Source organism: Dermochelys coriacea, chromosome 4, assembly GCF_009764565.3.
Source record: "Dermochelys coriacea isolate rDerCor1 chromosome 4, rDerCor1.pri.v4, whole genome shotgun sequence".
Lineage (NCBI taxonomy): Eukaryota > Metazoa > Chordata > Testudines > Dermochelyidae > Dermochelys > Dermochelys coriacea.
In genome coordinates, this window is record NC_050071.1 from 85,967,643 (window position 1) to 85,985,246 (window position 17,604).

The 17,604-nt window shown below is 39.5% G+C and overlaps 1 protein-coding gene across 1 annotated transcript in view; it reads left to right on the forward strand.

Moving 5' to 3' along the window:
• The window catches only part of LOC119855080 (polyadenylate-binding protein 1-like), a 75,453-nt gene that overhangs the window by 55,772 nt on the left and 2,077 nt on the right, over positions 1 to 17,604 (forward strand).

Below are 17,604 nucleotides of genomic sequence, written 5' to 3' on the forward strand. Positions count from 1 at the left end.
CCATGTTTCACTTGCAAGATATATACAAGTTTCCATACATTTCTCAGCACTTGGGTATTTTCAACAATGAGTGGATTATACAGAAACACAGAAACAGTTAAATGTCTGTAGCCATGGTTATGTTTATAGAAACATATATTGGGATACATAAGACATAGGCATTTCCCTTGTTTATTGATCAACAGCATGATCATTTCACACTTATACGACTACCCATACTATAGGTTTTCACTAATAAGGGTTCTTCTTAACATTCGTTTGTTGAGAGAGCCATGATTCAAAAGTTTGTAGGCACTAAACAGTGAATTATGTAAGTATATTCAGCATGAGCATTAAAAGTGGGTATTAAGTCTTCATGAGAAAATATTACTGCTTCTTATGATAATGTTCCGAAGAGGTTCATATTCAGTGAGAGAATTTCCACCGTATGTTATATCATAAGGGATTAACCGTACTTGTGATAAACTACTTGCTGACACTGAATCAGATATCCTTGTAAATCCTTAATGCAATCATAACAACAGTTTACCCAGTCATTGCCACATCCCTTTTGGATTTTACTGTAATCGGTGCAAACAGATGTAACATAACTGAATTCGGCTCAGGTAGCATTGTCATATCATTGCCGGGAAGACAATGTGGGCATTTTCTTTCTTTCTTTCTTTTGTCAATTTTAGAATATCCTACATGTTTTCCAAATATGCATATATCAACATGCGTGACAGATTAAAATGGACTGATTCTTGGATTTCACTGGGTCATTGATGCAACAATGACCATGTAAGCAGAATACTGAACTGCTGATTAATTTGCATTATGAGTTTTATAGGCAAAAGTCCAACCAAAACCCTCCCTGTGTAATTTCCTAAGGAAATACTTACACAGCCCAGCTTTGTCAACAGTCTGATTAGAATTGTTTCCCGTACTATAGCAAATATTTAGTGGGAGACATTGTCTAAACCAGTGAAATTGTCATGATGACAAAAATAATTCCCTTCCTGTAAAAATTGTATTTTACCACACATTTTACAAAAATCCACCCCCCCACACATTGGATTTTAGCATAGTTACCAGTTATTTCCAGATAAAGTTCCTCTAGACAAATGTAAAATTATGGTTTGTGCTGCTTCTAACATTGATATTATACTCAAAATGAACATTTTGAGATCTACAAATTAAATGAACAATGTAAATTACATGTACCTAAAATAAATTCATTCTAACATACAACTGCCTTTCAAAGTTGTGGCATAACCCAGATAGTCTATGCAGTGGTGGGCAATCTGCAGCCCATGTGCCACACAGCCCTCAGGGGTAATCCACTGGCGGGCCGCAAGACGGTTTGTTTACATTGATGTCCGCAGGCACGGCGGCCCGCAGCTCCCAGTGGCTATGGTTCACCATTCCTGGCCAATGGGAGCTGCAGGAAGTGGCAGCCAGCACATCCCTGCAGCCTGCGCCGCTTCCCACAGCTCTCATTGGCCGGGACCGGTGAATCGCAGCCACTGGGAGCTGTGGGCGGCTGTGCCTGTGGACAGTCAATGTAAAACAAACTGTCTCGTGGCCTGCCAGCAGATTACCCTGCAGGCCACGTGTGGCCGGCAGGTTGCCCACCACTGGTCTATTGGATTCTAAACACTTGCTCTTATGACTTCATTTCCTGTCCTAAATATTTGTATATTTTGTTGTGCTCTAGAAAACACCTGCTGCACTCCACTCAGGTAGAACCAGGTAGATTGGGCTGTTATGTGGATTTCCCCAATACCAGTTTCCACAGAATTCCTTCAGTTTCCACAGAATTTAAACTTTCATTTAAAAAGTCCTTTGACATTTCCAACCTATCATACATCTCAACCTGCTAAGGCCTAAATGTGGGATGCAATATCTAACAAAGACCAAAAATAAAGGAGGCCCAAAAACTGTTCAGGCAGTCAACATTAAATGCTGTTGGATTCTTTCCTTTGATGTAAATAACTTTGATGTTCTATAATCTCCGTTTCATGATTGTTAGTTTCTGACATAAAACATTTTCAGTGATAAAAGTTAGGGAGAGACACAGCAAATTACAGAAACACACATAAATTTGAAACTGGATTGAGTGGCATCCCTCAAAAGGAAGGACACTTGAGAGGCCTGGCACCAGCAGCAATTATGATGGCAAAGATAATATCCCAAGAGTAAACTGACAGCAAACTGTCTGTTTGGGACTGTGAACACACGGTCTGAGACACAGTGGCTAGGTATTGCCTATGTGAAGGTGGTTTTGTTAATGAAGGAGTTTAGTTGTTTTCGATCATTTCTGTTCCACTGGCAGAATTAGTTTAATTGCTTTGCTGATAGAATTGATTTACTATAGTTATTATACAGTCCTCAGAAATGTATGTTTTAAGTCTCAGAGACTGGGGCCTAGATTTTTCAAGGTATTCAGACATGCTCTGCTCAGCATTGCAAGGCTTCAGTCCCATTTTCAAAAGTGATTTAGGCAATTAGGAGCCTAAACCCCATCGGTTTTCAGTGAGACTTGGGTATGTCTACATGGCAAAAAAAAAAAAAAACACGGCAGTGAGTCAGAGTCTGGGTCTACTTGGCTCTCACTAGAGTGTTAAAAATAGCTGTGTAGATGTTTGGGCTCAGGCTCTGAAGCATTTGCAAATAGGATGTAACCATCTAAGGGACGTTTACATGTACATACCGTGCAGCAAGCAGGGGTATAAATCAATGGAGCTTTAGCACGTCACACACTAACTGTCTGTGTGGACCCTGCTGCTGCCCACTGGAAGTTCCCTAGTGCACTTCCAAACTGCAGTATGCCAATGTGCCCTAGGGAACCTTTAGTGTGCAGCAGCTGGGGCCACACAAACAGTTACTGAACTACACACTGGAACGCTATAGAATTATACCTCAGCTTGTTGTGCAGCAAGTGTTCAGGTAAGCATACCCTAAGTCACTTAGGCCTTGCAACCCTGAACACAGCAATGCCTAAATAACTTTAAAATTCTGTGCCTCATTGTATAGGAGCTCTCTAGCTGAGGGGGGAAGGTTGAACAACATCTTGTGCCAGTTGCTAATTTGTTGTTGTTTGGTTAATTGAGGGTAAGGCAGAAACGGCCCAGTTTATCTCATTTTGTACGTACATACCATTTTTACCATTGTTTATTCATAGAAGCAAACGGCAAGAGTTACTTCCATTTTTTCTTCCCACAGAATAGGTGTATGTTTTTATTTCCATCTTGTAAGATGGGAAGGACACGGACTCACTTCCCTACGTGCAATAATTGTACAATAACTAAAGTCAATCAATCATCCCAAGTTTGATCAAATCTTTGTAAGAGCCAGGCTAACCAAGAGATGCAAAGATTTAGACTTGGCACAAAAACATTTAAACAGTGTTAAATTAATGACAAATCAGAAAGAGGTCATTTCCATTAGCATCATTCAAACCACTCACAATAGCTTTACTTTAGTACATTCCTAAATAGAACAGGCAAGGATTTGAGAGGCATAATCACTTCCCATACCACTCAGTGATTCAGCAAATACGGAAACCACTGCAGAAGGAGGGCCAAACCACAGGATCTGTAGCCAGTCTGTCTGTAAATGTTTTGGAACTATTTAAATAATGAATAATAATAAACTGCCAGTGGTGGCAGTAATGGTTCCTGGAGGAAGGGACTAATTATAGCCCACTCTCCCCTGTCAGGGAATTGTTTTACAGCTTTGGGGCATTATTGATGTACTCGAGTTATGTGTCTTTAAAGATTAAAGCCAACTATGAAATCAGGAACCCAGGGGGGCTTAGCAATAGAAACTCCAGGAAAAATTGAGACTATGTAAACTTCTCATGGTTATTCATTTTGGGCCTGATCCTGTGAAGTGTTGTGCATCATTAACTGTTTTGAAGTTGGTAGGAGGTAATGGCATGTGACACGTTATGAGGAAAATGCTGGAAAACGGGCCTGGAAGCACTGTGGAACTCCATGGATTCAGGATGGAATGCACCACTTCTGATCTATAAGAAGATTATTATAGTGTATGTTGTCAAGGTAGCTCTTTTATGCTAACAATATTGACAGCCAAACAAAAATACAAATGCTGCTAACAATCTGTCCCTTCTCTTATAATTCGTATTGCTGTGTTTGTAGTGATGGCCAAAACACTTGCATTTTACTGTAGGGTTATGCTTTGCGGCATTGTGCTCTTGTAATTGGGAATGGTAAAAAGATATCTAGAAAACTTGTTAGTTAAATGTTTTTGCAATTGACAGCATGGTTACTACTCCCAGATTTTCCAGCAACAGCTCATTTGCCATGACAATACCAAGCACTGAAAATGTATTCTTTAGGTATGTGCAGAAGCAAAAATTATACTAACAAAACATTTGTAAAAATTGGTTTACACTTTATGGTGTAGTTTTTATCCAGGATGCAGGAAAACTCTGTTCTCATTAGTTTTTATTTTAGAAGAAGAAGAACACAGAAAAAGTTAGTCTAATTTTCATAAAGTTTCACATTCATAAAAGAAAACATCTCTCCAATAAGTAAAGTCCATTGGCCAGTAGGTAAAGAATAGGTAAACTAGCAGCTAAAATGTCTGTTTTATAGTGCAAAGGCAGAGATTTCCAATCCCAAAGATGTTGTGCTTTTATTAGAAATAATTCATATATTTTATTCTCTGTCAGAAACAACACTATATATTCACATATCTTGATCATCTCCAAATGCTCTGGATTTAATGAAACTATTTAAACAACTATTTTCTTTATTCAAGAAACAAAACTTAATATACAGCATTACATCTGTTTTTCATAAGATCTTAAATGCATGCTGATCTTGCTCTGTACTAGAGAACACATTATAAGCCTCGTTGTCAATGCTGTATTTATTAGCATTATTTTAATACTCAGTATATTTCTGTTGTATCATGTGAATATAATGAAAGCTTTCCACACATATCTGAACATCTAAAAAATCCTTGGGATGATGAGCAAAGAATGCTTTATCTATTGACCCACTTTGGCTTCACACCTTCATTCAAGCCTTATTTGAAAAGTCCCATATTTTACCTTGGCTGTATTAGATTATTGACTCTTTGGGAATCATATAGTTTGTTTGTTCATTCTGTAATGTGGGTTTATTTATAGTACTATATTAATCTATATTAGTAATGGACCTGGTTCCCAGTCATTTCTCAGGCAAAATTCCATAGAAGACAAGGGCTCAATAACAAGAGAGGGCAGAATGTTTAGGGACAGATTGTACCTGGCCCTTCTGAGTAAGCACATGGGAGAGAGTGAGGGTATGAGTAGCACAGCAATTGTTCTTCCTAACTTTCTGGGGTCACAAGTCACCCCAAGGGCCACGTCTCAACTTCCTCTCTGCACCAACCCTCCAAACCAGCGAACTGCACAGAGGATACATAACATCCCATCCAAAGGGATGGTGAAATGTGTGCACTTCCCTCATATGCTAAGGAACTGGGGGGAGGGATGATGCCTTTTTAGGCACAATCCCTCCCAAAGCTTCCCCACTACAATGCAACCATGCACCATTGTAACAATGGCCTGTCCTTAACTGCAAAATTTGGCCCTTGCTGTCTTACATTATAAAGGTAGGGAATTCAAATATCATTAAGCTTTTTCCTTTATGAATAAATGACTCCAATAATCCATCAATGAAGTCGTATCTCTATTAATTCTTGTAACTTTTGTAAACGTAAAAAATACCTAATTCAAAACTTTTAACATATTTATAGTCAAATTAGTGAAATAAGTTATCACATCTTTACTGTATGGAACTATCTCTAGGAAGAGTTACATTGTAAAGATCTAGCCATGCAAATGGCCATGTTTCCTTGGCTTCCCCCTGAGAGTTCATAATCCATACATGGTAGTTTTGGATTAGGGAAAGGACACCAGGTTAGAACTAATTGTGTCTTGTCTGGTTAAAATGATGCCAACCCCAAGCATATAAAGTGATTAAAGTGTGAGGTTCAAATCTCTATTTGCTGTCAGATAAAGTCACATTGCTGTAGCAATTCCAGGACAAAAAATTCTCTCTCTATAGCGAGGTAGGAGTCTTTGCTAAATCCTCTCTCAAACCAAAAAAAAAAAAAAAAAAAAAAGACAAAGGAAGCAATCAACAAGTTCAAATACAATTCAAAACCCTATCATTTGACATGTACCCTCCATTCATATCATAACACAGCAAAAATTAGTACCAGATTCCACTATTTTTAAATTATTTTATGGGCATTTCTAGGGCATTTCAGTATTGGGAAAAAATCTTTTTTCATGCACTGGATTATCAAGATGCTAATGAAGACCTGATGTTGTGAAGTTCTGAATGCCTCCGGAGGAGTGCTGAACCCCTCCAGTTGCCATAGCAGGGACCTCATTGAATGTCAATGGGGCTTAAGCTTCTAAGTCCCTGAGGCTCTTTTGAAAATATTACCCACAAAGCACAAGTCAGGAGGGCGATGCAATGCTGGCATAAATTTATTTTTGCATTCCCCCAGTTCTGAGTCACTTTGCACTGGGCCTCACCCCAGCATAAGTTATGCCAGTTGCCAATGACCCCAATACAGCAGCTGGGGAAGCCAAGTCACACTTTCTATGCTGACATGAGAGGTGATGTAGAAGCCGCTACAATGGCTATATTCATAACAGGATCCTCTCTGAACTGGGATGATCTGAATCAAGCCAGATTTCCCTGTTTCTGTGGCATAGAGTAGCTGCACCATAGCCAAGAATCTGACCCAGGGATATTAAGAATACGAGATAATTCAGATCAATGCTATTAAATGCACCTCACTTCTTAGTCCCTATCATTTACCAAAGTTCAGGTTAGTTTCCTTACCTTTCTGTGAAAAATCAAGTTTTCACATCTCAGTCTTAATAGAATCTAACTTCCAAGCTTATTATTTTCACCATGACAAACAAAGGTGTTGGCTGAGTTTAGCAGCAAGAAAACCTGAAGATAATTAATGATCATTAATGAGCTCTGTCCTCATTGGAACCTGCCTGTCAGGGACAATGGCTAGGACTTCAGGAGGTAAAGAAAATTCTCTTCTCTGATATTTTCATTACAGAAGATAATTCAGGATCACTTTTCATTAGTTGAACTGGAAAGTGTCACTTGAGCTTTTAGAAGTACTATCCTCATTATGTTGGATTCTACTGGAGAGGTGTTTGCATCAGTGAATCCCCATTAAAGGTCAACTGACAATACTGAAAAGTTGGAGAAGAGAAATCATTAAATGAACATTATTGATCAGTGTGTAATTGTCCCATTAAAATTCATGAAGTTGCCAATGATTGCTCTTTGCCAATAAAAATAACTTACTGGGGGAGTGTGTATTTGATGTTATATCAAACATCTGGGACTTTTACAAGCAGTTGCTTTTTAAACAGAAGTTAACTTTTATCCAGGCACAAGGCAAGCATGCTTATCCAGCTTATCTGCTTATCCAGCATTTCCACCTTCTAAAATAATTTGCGATGAAGCTGTAAGAATCGAAGCATGTGCTATTTCTCACAAAACTTAGCTTTGGGTTCTTGCCTCCTATAAGCAATGACAGAGGACAGCTAGTTAAATCAGGATTCGTAGGACTTTCACTTATCAATATTTTTATGGGCCATCATCTTCCCCATGAAATCCTGCCCTTCTTTCCCATTCATATGCCACATTTGCTCCATGATGCTTCATCCCATTGCCAGGGTGACAGGCAGCCTCCCCATTCTGTTGCTCTTAAACAAACAGCTGAGTGGGGCTGCAAAGTGATTCATCACAATTCTCCTCCCCCAGGAAGATCTCAGCTTGCCCTGATCTGATATGTGAGACCCTAATAACAGTCAAGAACCTGGGTGTCTCTCTCTCTCTCTCTCTCTCTTTTCCATTTACTCTTGAAAGAAATTAATCATCTTCAACTCATTAGTTTTTAAATATTTCTAATGTTCCTGGACTTCCAAGTCTTTTACTTATTTCACGCAAATGGATACAATTAACATGCTATTACATTGTGAGTGAGGAACACTGTAAAATCTCTATGCTGTCCATATTCCATAGCACTGGAATCAACATAGCTGACACCATTAAAAAATTTCTAAACAGCCTGTGTTTCTCCTTGGGCCTGTCAGTGCCAACTATAGGTTTTGAGGGCAGCTCGTGTCATCATTGACCTCATTTTGTAGGCCACAAAGCCTAGAGTAAGTTATCAAGCAATCTCAAGCTAATGCCTATTTTTCTTCCTAATTACTTGAAATTTAGTCCATTGTCTAACTAGCCCATTTTGTTCTTTTTCCACTGTGCTGATTAAAAGCCTGGCAAGGATAAGCAAGGGGGAGGAGCAAGAGACTTCCAACAGCAGCAGCTGTCTATGGAGATCAGCTGCTAGAGGTGAGAGAAACATGCCCTGCATACACCAAAAGATAACTGCTAGCTGTGGGAGGGAGAAGATTCTATATCTCCACCAAGTAATCTGCCAGGTCAACTTGGAGAAAAGCAAAGGGAGCTATGATGATTTAGGCCAGCCAAGAATCTGATACTCTTAATGTCCCCTGCTCCCCCTCCACTTCAAAGAAATCCAAAACTGGTAAAGCATTGAGGGAACAGGGAAGCTATTCTGGGAAGATCAGCAGGCTGTTGTTTTGTCCGACCAACTCACTGAGCAGTGATCCATCCACAGGAAGAGCTGCCAGTCTCCCTTTCTCCCTTTGAGAGAAGAGATGAAACAAGACTGACTGAGTTGCACTAGCTTCTCTCTTTTCCCCACTAAAGCATGATGGGATGGAATCCACTATTCTGAGAGGGGCTTCCTGGTGTCATCTTAATCATAACTGTTATTTTTTGTTCTTTGCAAAGCTCAGCTAATGTGCTCAGGAGGTCTAGTTCCACCCCATCCTGTAGCTGGCAGATTTTGATAGGGTTTCCTCCCCTACCCTTCCCTACATAACAGATCTTAGACTGCTGAGCCTGTCTTCAGGCAAGCACTGCCTACCTCTGCTAAGGAGAGCTGTGGGTACGAGGCATCTCTCAGAATCAGGTCCATAGTGAAGATCAGTAGGGAGAACTGTCCAACTTGCTCTAAAGAAACGCATCTTTAAGGAACTATCTGAAGCAATCTCAGAACTGTTAGCAATTACCTTTGAGAACTCATGGAGGACGGGTGAAGTCCCAGAGGACCAGAGAAGGGCAAATATAGTATATCTTTAAAATAGGAAACAAAGAGGACCCATGAAATTATAGACTAATCAGCCAAAATTAAATAACTGGAAAGATACTGGAACAAATTGTTAAACAATCATTTTGTAAGCACCTAGAGCAGGGGTACTCAATAGACCGCAATCCAGCCCACTGCCAGAGGCTATTTATCAGACGCAAAACTCTGGGAGGCTGTGGGCAATTAGTGCAGGGAGGTCTAATGCTGGGAGAGGAGTGACTGGTTGCGTGCTGGCGGGCTTCGGAGAGCTGGTGCCCAAGGCTGACTCATAACAGGAGGGGGCAGGTGTCCCCCCCCCTCCCTAAATGAAGCCCACCAGGTGCACTGGGGAGCACCAGGCTCAGGCTTCATCCCTGTGGGAGGCAGGCAGGGGGTTGGGTCTTCAGGCCCATGGGAGGTGCACCGGGGCTGGGGCTTCAGGCCTGCTGGAGGCTGATAACAGTTATCAAATGTGTTAAGAACTGTTATAAAGAGGATGAGAATCAAGTGTTCTCCATGTCCATGGCAGGCAGGACAAGAAGTAGTGTGCTTAATATTCAGCAAGGGAGATTTAAGTTCAATATTAGGAAATTTTTCAAAATACAAGGATAGTTAAGCTCTGGAATAGGCTTCCCAGGGAGATTATGGAATCCCTGTCATTGGAATTCTTTAAGAACAGCTTGGACAAACACGTGTCAAGGATAATCTAATTTTACTTGGTCCTGCCTCAGAGCAGGCGTGGATTTGATAACCTTTCTGTTGCCTCCTGCACAACATTTCTATCATTCTATCCTTATATCCTGCTTTAAATAACTTTTATTTATAAACGTCTTGACAGCTTTCTATATTAGAAAGATGCAGCTATACTGTAGGGAAATCCCGCACATCATATTCAGTTTCTTTACAAGGACAAAACTACAAGTAGAAAGTGAATTCAGGATTTCTGACTGGTATTTTTTTGTTTAAATCACACAGTATATCATATCCTGTGATGTTAAGGAATATATTTATTTTTGACCGCTATTATCCCAGTTCGGTAGGTTGACGGACACCTCTAATCCAGTCCTATATGTAATCCTATATGTAAACACTAATAGAATATAGAAGGACAAGCTTTGTGCTTCATGAATAGCTTTTGTATCTGTATTAGTTTACTGCCAAATTATAAATTCAGACAGATTCATAGTATCAGTCTTCAGTGCACGAGCAGCATCAATCACTCAAGCTTTATTGCATCAGCTTTTGTTGTAGCACAGTTATATATCATATTAAAATACACAACAAGAATGCACAATGGAAGTACACAACACAAATCCATAGTAATACACAATAAAATATCATAAAAAGACATTGCTCTGCTGTATGGATAGGGCTAACATTGCAAATGCTAGGTAGCAGCACTGTCGAGCATATTTCACCATTTTTTTTAGCATTCTCCATAGTCTTAAATTGCACTGTTACCAATCAGGACTTTATATCTATTTAACCTTTCAAGTTCTACTAATATGTGTGCCTCTCCAAAAACAGACATTCTTCACTTCCACCAAGTAACCATCTAAACATTTCTTCCTTACTCATATTTCCATATTTACCAGGAAAGTATTCAACCAGTTTCTCCTATAGATGATCTACCATACTATCTCGTTTCACGAAGGTGTTCCTTCAAATGGCATGCTTTGCTTATATCATAGATGATGAATGAAAACAAGGTTGAAGAAGACCTGCTTCTTCTTCTTCTTCTTCTTCATTGTACAGTTGCTGGCTATTCCATTTTGTTTTTGTACTTTAGTTTCTCCCTTTGATTCTTCATCCTCAGCTCTGAAAGCTGTGGGACATACTTGTCTTAATTTCCAACAGTCTCTTTTGAAGAGGAACACACTGGGGCTACTCCAGACATTTTGTACCTCGCTGGTGGTGTAAAGCAGCTAGATACCTGAGACCTTCTACAGCCCTGTGGGACTATTTTGAATCCCACACTATTACGGCAGTGGGTGCTGCCCAGGATCCCGTCCCACACAGGGCTCTACTACTTTCCCCCCACCACCACCTGTATAGGAGAATCCCTGGGTGGGCACAGTGCCAACATAGCAGCTCCTGCTCTATTCCTGCCCTTCCTCACCCCTGCCCAGGCAACATTACATGGGGAAAGAGGGCATAGCTGGGGCATCTTTCCATCCCCAGATGTCAGAACACCTTTCCTGGCACTACAGACAGTCAAATTTAAAAGCTACTCTATTTTACATCAGAGAATGAGTAGGTGCCAGATGGCCTTGGGTGCTGGGGAGCATAAAGCTGGAGTAATATAATCTTTGTCTTACCTTTCTGGTCCTGCACCATGCACATCTCAGCTGGACCAGAAAGCCTATGCCATAGATTCAGGGGTGTAAGTCTTTTTAAATAATTCCAGCAGCAGTAATGAGGAGTGCTTACTTATTTATAGCATGCCTACAAACAAGGCACCTGATTCAGATTTCACTTACTTCACCTCACACTGGTGTAATTCTTGTGGTGTGTCAGAGTTACTGATAATTTTCACTAGTATGAGATCAAAATCGGGCCCAAAGTCTCTGGAGCTGTGTTTTCCCTGGATTGATTTGCTACAGGATGATGATCATCATTTTTGTTTGCTTAAACAAAAAGTAATAAACATCATACTTGAAGTTGTTTTTCCCCCATGAAAAATTCTGTTTCTTTGTTATAAGCTCACCTCTCTTTTGCTGTCCATGTGAATTGCATTCTGACTGTATGCCTTTATTTGTGTGTGCATGTTATAATTTTTCTTTCATCCGTCCCACTGAAAATTGTGTTGGTCTAGCTGCTGGTCCTAATAATGTCTGAACACTAGACCCGTTGGACCAGTTGCTGTACCTCAAGAAGTAGCCTTGGCAGAAAAATGTGCTATCAAATACTGTGTTTCTTGTTAATTTTTTTTTGACTTACAGTAGATAGAAAAAAATCACTATCTAATTAATGTAATGAACAGCTTGCCATAATGTATTGCCTCTGAAGAATAATAAAACATTGATTGTTATGTTCTATAGGAGTTAAAAGGCTACTATCAAGGTATTTTTCATCCTTTTTAGTCCATTTTTCCTCTCTGTTTTATAATAATTAGAGATGAGAGCCGACGTGTTCAGATCTGGATCTAAATCTTCTCAAAATGTCACAATGTGTTTCTTAGCTCAGCCCACTTTTAAGATAGAAGCATCCAGAACATTTGCACCCTAGCCTGGATCTACAGTTCAGAAGTTCATAGCTGTTTTGACCAAGAGCTTGGGGTTGTCCTATTATAGAGAAAAGAAAAGAGACAACTGCAAAAATTTGGATTTGCAGCCAAATCTGGAATCAGACTTGGTTCAGACTTATCTGTAATAATCATCCTCTTGACACTTATTATTGCTGTGGTTTTGTAGGATTGCTCATGGACACAAGGGCTACTGAAGTCTTTCCCAAGGAGGGCCGGAGAATTAGAAAGAGCACTGGAGCATTTGTTTTATGTAAGTAATATAATGATTAGATAGATTTTGTGAGGGAGTATAAAATAAATTGGACTTTACAGTATTCAAAGAATCACAGAATATTAGACTTATTGTTTTAGATAGGTTTCAGAGTAGCAGCCGTGTTAGTCTGTATTCGCAAAAAGAAAAGGAGTACTTGTGGCACCTTAGAGACTAACAAATTTATTAGAGCATAAGCTTTCGTGAGCTACAGCTCACTTCATCGGATGCATTCGATGAAGTGAGCTGTAGCTCACGAAAGCTTATGCTCTAATAAATTTGTTAGTCTCTAAGGTGCCACAAGTACTCCTTTTCTTTTTTTTTAGATAGGTTTACTCTGAAACAGAAGAAAGGCAGAATTGTAGGTAAAGCACTAGACTGGGATTCAAGAGCCATGAGTTCAATTCCTGGCTTGTTGCAGATTTCCTGAGTGATTTGGGGCAAGTCAAATGCTCACGTGGTGCACTTCAGTGGAGCTGCGTGAAGTTACTCCAGTCAAAAATCTGTTTTTTTAATTCTGCTGTGCTTAAATTCCTCATTTGGAAAATGGGAGTAATATACTCTCTTGTCTCTCCTCCTACCCTTTGTCTGTCTTCTACGTTTGGATCGCAAGCCCTTTGGGGCGGGGACTGTCTCTTACTATATGTTATATAGTGCTTAGCTCCATGGAGCCCTCATCTCACATGAGGCCTCAAGTCCCTACTGTAAATACAAATAATAATAATAATAATTAATAATAAATAATAATTCTGTGAATAATACTAACTATTTGCTTATCCCTTTCCTGCATTTACACATACACACTACAATCCATAGAGGTGTCTATTCCATGAGAGGATAGAAAAACAGATTGAGGAGAAAACTGCCCTTTCTCCAACTTGTTAATATACCACTTTGTTCAGGTATGCACTATAGTTTTCATTGCAGAACTTCTACGGAATTTGAACAAAATTATCCCTTAAAATTATCATGCTTCAGTCGGTTAACATAATGCAGCAGGAGCGAGGGACTCTGCTCTCTGCAGATATCAGACCCATTACCCAACAGAAGCTTCTGTGGTTAAAGCAAACCACAAGTAAAAACCTAAGCTGAACATTTTGCAGAGGTTGCTTCAAATTAAGCCTGAGGCAGCCCTCTGAACTCAGTGAGCTGCTACTGGATCATACTACACATTATAGTCTTTCCATGGCATAGGACTATTGAATCTTGTTATGTGCTCACAAGAGACCTGCTCCTGGTCTTATGCACAGCAGTGTGAGTCGGGGTAGCACCATTTAAATCAGCAGCATTACACCTATGCAAAGCTGCTGGACAGTAAATAAGATCACAATCATGCCCAAATGTTCAATAAGAACTAGTCTGTTAATTATTTTCAGAGATGATTGATGAGATATTCTATTTTGAAATCCCATTCTTATTGTCTGTGGCATAGCAAGTGATCCAGCCTGAAATTTGAATTCAGCTTTTATCAGCACTATAGAATAGTCTCCGTTTTAGGGAGCATTTAGGGACCAGAGATTTGGTATGCAAACTTCACCAGAATGTTTAATTATTTAGCATATATTCATGGGATTATCAGGGTGCCACTGTTATGGAAGGATGCTTACCATCTGCAGAATCACACAGTGCTTAATCCTGTGTGTGCTGCAACCATAGAACATGTCTAGGACCTAACTTTTCCTGAGGAGGGCCCTTTGGTTTCAGTAGCTTGTCAAAACACATGGCATATGGTCATAGCACTACACTTCGCTGGATTACCCCAGATGTCTAAAGGCAATATAGTAGTTAAAAAGTTTGTCACTACCTATGCATGTAATTGGAACTAAAGAGTGACCTGGGAGCATTTTTTTTAGTATTTTAATTGAGTTTTTTATTTGTATGTCAGTTCAAATGAAAGCTGCCTACATGAAACTTCAGATCAAAGCCCCTTAGTTCTGGATATGATAAATTAAGGTGGGCTTTATTATCTCAGAAAAGCCACCTAATAAAACAAGGGCCCAAGTAAGCTTGATGGGCCTTAATTTTCGAGCTCAGGCCTTATGACCTGACACAGTGAACTTATTGCTTGTACATAATTTCAGTCAGAAAATAGTTTCTAAAAGTTGACAGTAGTTAGTGAGGTTTTAGATGTACTTTTCCTTACTTTGACAGCTTAGAATTGGATGTGAGGAGACTGCCAAGATTTTGTAGTGCAATTAAGTGACAAGCAAACCTTAAAGGGATTTAGAGTCAGGCTGTAAGTTGAAAACCAGGTTCATGTCTGGATTTAGATTTGATTTCAATGGTATGCCTTCCTGTTTGTCTTCCCTTGAGCTTTGGCCACTCCAGCAACAGACACTGAAATTAGATTATAAATGTTAAGTTCTATAACAAGTTCACAATGAAAATGATTTTTATAGGACTCTGGAGATTTTCTTCGTTATCTTTGAAGTAAAGTAACTTTCCATATTTGTGACTTTTTCCCCCATTCTAATAATTGGATTGTCACTCCATTTTGCTATCTTCACTTTTGTATATACAGGTTTGCACTTCTTACATTTGCAACTCTTCATTTCTGTGGGTTTGTTTGTTTTGTTTTGTTTGTTTTTTGTCTTTGTCTTTTGAACCACGTCCCTATTCTATTTTCCATTTCCATTCCAGTCTAAGTTACTCATTTAACAGCTTTCCTTTTCCCTACTACTTCAATTCTGCCTCACTATCTCCATTCCAAACCCTGGCAGATACTTTAACTTCTTTTTTCCAATTGCTCCTCCGTCTCCTTTTTCAATTCTGATCCATTCAGCCTTTTCTTTTACTACCGAGCTGATCAACACATGGAATTCAAAGAAGGAAAGAAAAGTACAGCTATCTAGGGTGGAGCATTTTCCTGTGCTTGAAAGGCTTATTTCACAAAGGTAATGGTTTGCCTTCAGTAGTATGTTTATATCTGATCTCCTCTTAGCATCTGACTATCACATTTCTCCTCTTCCAGTTTGTCTAATTAGTAAGCATTTTAATAGGCATACACACCAGTGTACAATTGTTGAACTATGGCAGAAAACAACAGGTTCTCACCCTGGAGAGTTTACAATCTACTGGATGCTTTGTATGAAAATGTTGTACATTGAGATCAAAGAGATAAACAGCAATGATGAATTCCTGATTCCACTGACATTAACAGCAAAACTCCTTTTGACTATAACGGAGCCAAGATTTCACCCTAGGAGCCTGGGGGTGACACTCGGGCCATTTCTACCTCCTTATGCTGCCAGAGCAACAGCAGCAACAAAAACAGTGTAATAAAAAATTAAGCCCTAACAATTTGAAAATTCAACCCATTCACTTACTGCAAAAAACAGACAGACATGATCCTGCATATGGAAATGTTTCAGGCAGCCAGATTCTGCCTGCTTCCTCATGATAGAGTAACTGAGGGTTCCTTTCCTTCTGTTCACTGACAAAACAGTCTGCTACGATTTGATATATTAGTCTTAGTCTCTTCCAACACCTCCTGACTAAAATGTTTTTGCTTTGAGTCAAACATGTCATTTCTCTTTTAAATACAAAGATAAATGAATAGTATGTAAATAATTATGGCAAACAGTGCTTACTTATTGAAATAGGAAAGTCATCCTCCCTTGATAAAAAGGATTATATTTAGCAGACAGATTATCAAAGACTGGAAAAGTGACACCTCTCTGAAGTAAAGGGATTGTATGCATCACACTGCACTGCAAGTTTTCTGTGTTTAAGACAAACAAATGCATCAAATATTCTGAGAGTCACTAAAAGCAAAATAATGTAAAGTGCACATGGGATCCCACAGAGAGGCTTGTATAATGCATACTGAACCTCAGATTATGGTACTGTGAATTTTTCCCCCCTCCTCCCCCCCAAAAAAATCACCTTTCACTTACAGCACTTTAATGCTACTCTGCCCCTTCAGCTTTTAACCTGCTTTAAGAATTAGGGCTCGTCAAAATTACAACTGTAATTGAGTCAGGGGACTCAATTCCCATCTAGTTGCTCCCAATGCCATTACAGCATGGTTTCAAAGTTAGCTCCCATCTACTCTATAATAGCTCCACTGCAACTCATAAACCGTGTTGTAATTGCATCATAGGCCAGAGAGTTTGGAACCGAGTCCCTTGACCCAGTTATAGTTGTAGTGTAGACAGTGTCTTACTCAGTTAGAGCTCAAGCTAAAATAGCTGACTCCAGCTACAGCAAATTGAGATGCTGTATCTCCTGATGATGATCTTTTGTATTTAATATCATTACAAAAATTTGTTTGCTTTCTATGTCCTCTCTATTTCCCAAACATAAATATACAAAAAAGAAAAGGAGTACTTGTGGCACCTTAGAGACTAACAAATTTATTTGAGCATAAGCTTTCGTGAGCTACAGCTCACTTCATAAGATGCATCGGACGCATCCGATGAAGTGAGCTGTAGCTCATGAAAGCTTATGCTCAGATAAAATTGTTAGTCTCTAAGGTGCCCCAAGTACTCCTTTTCTTTTTTGCGAATACAAACTAACATGGCTGCTACTCTGAAACCTATAAATATACAGTATTCTAACCCAAGGGAGGAGAAATGTCCTCTTTATTAATTAGGCTCTCTGACTCTGAACTAGAGAGATTCTGGGCTAGCCATACTCCAGTCCATAGCAGAAGGACCCCAGTGGTAGAAAGCCTACTTGGGAGAGTGGGAGACTCCGTGGCACAAGCAATCTGCCAAAATCCCCTCCACCAAACCTGCCAGCAGCAGCTGAGGAGGGGAAGTGATGCAGCCTTTTAGCAGCATCCACTGAAAAGACTTCTCTGGAGCTCATAATAAAGACCCTTTACATATGTAGATAGGCTGAGTATTTGTGAATGTTGCTGAGGTGGTAATTAAGATTTTGTGAAAGCAATGCTTTAAATTTCTGTACT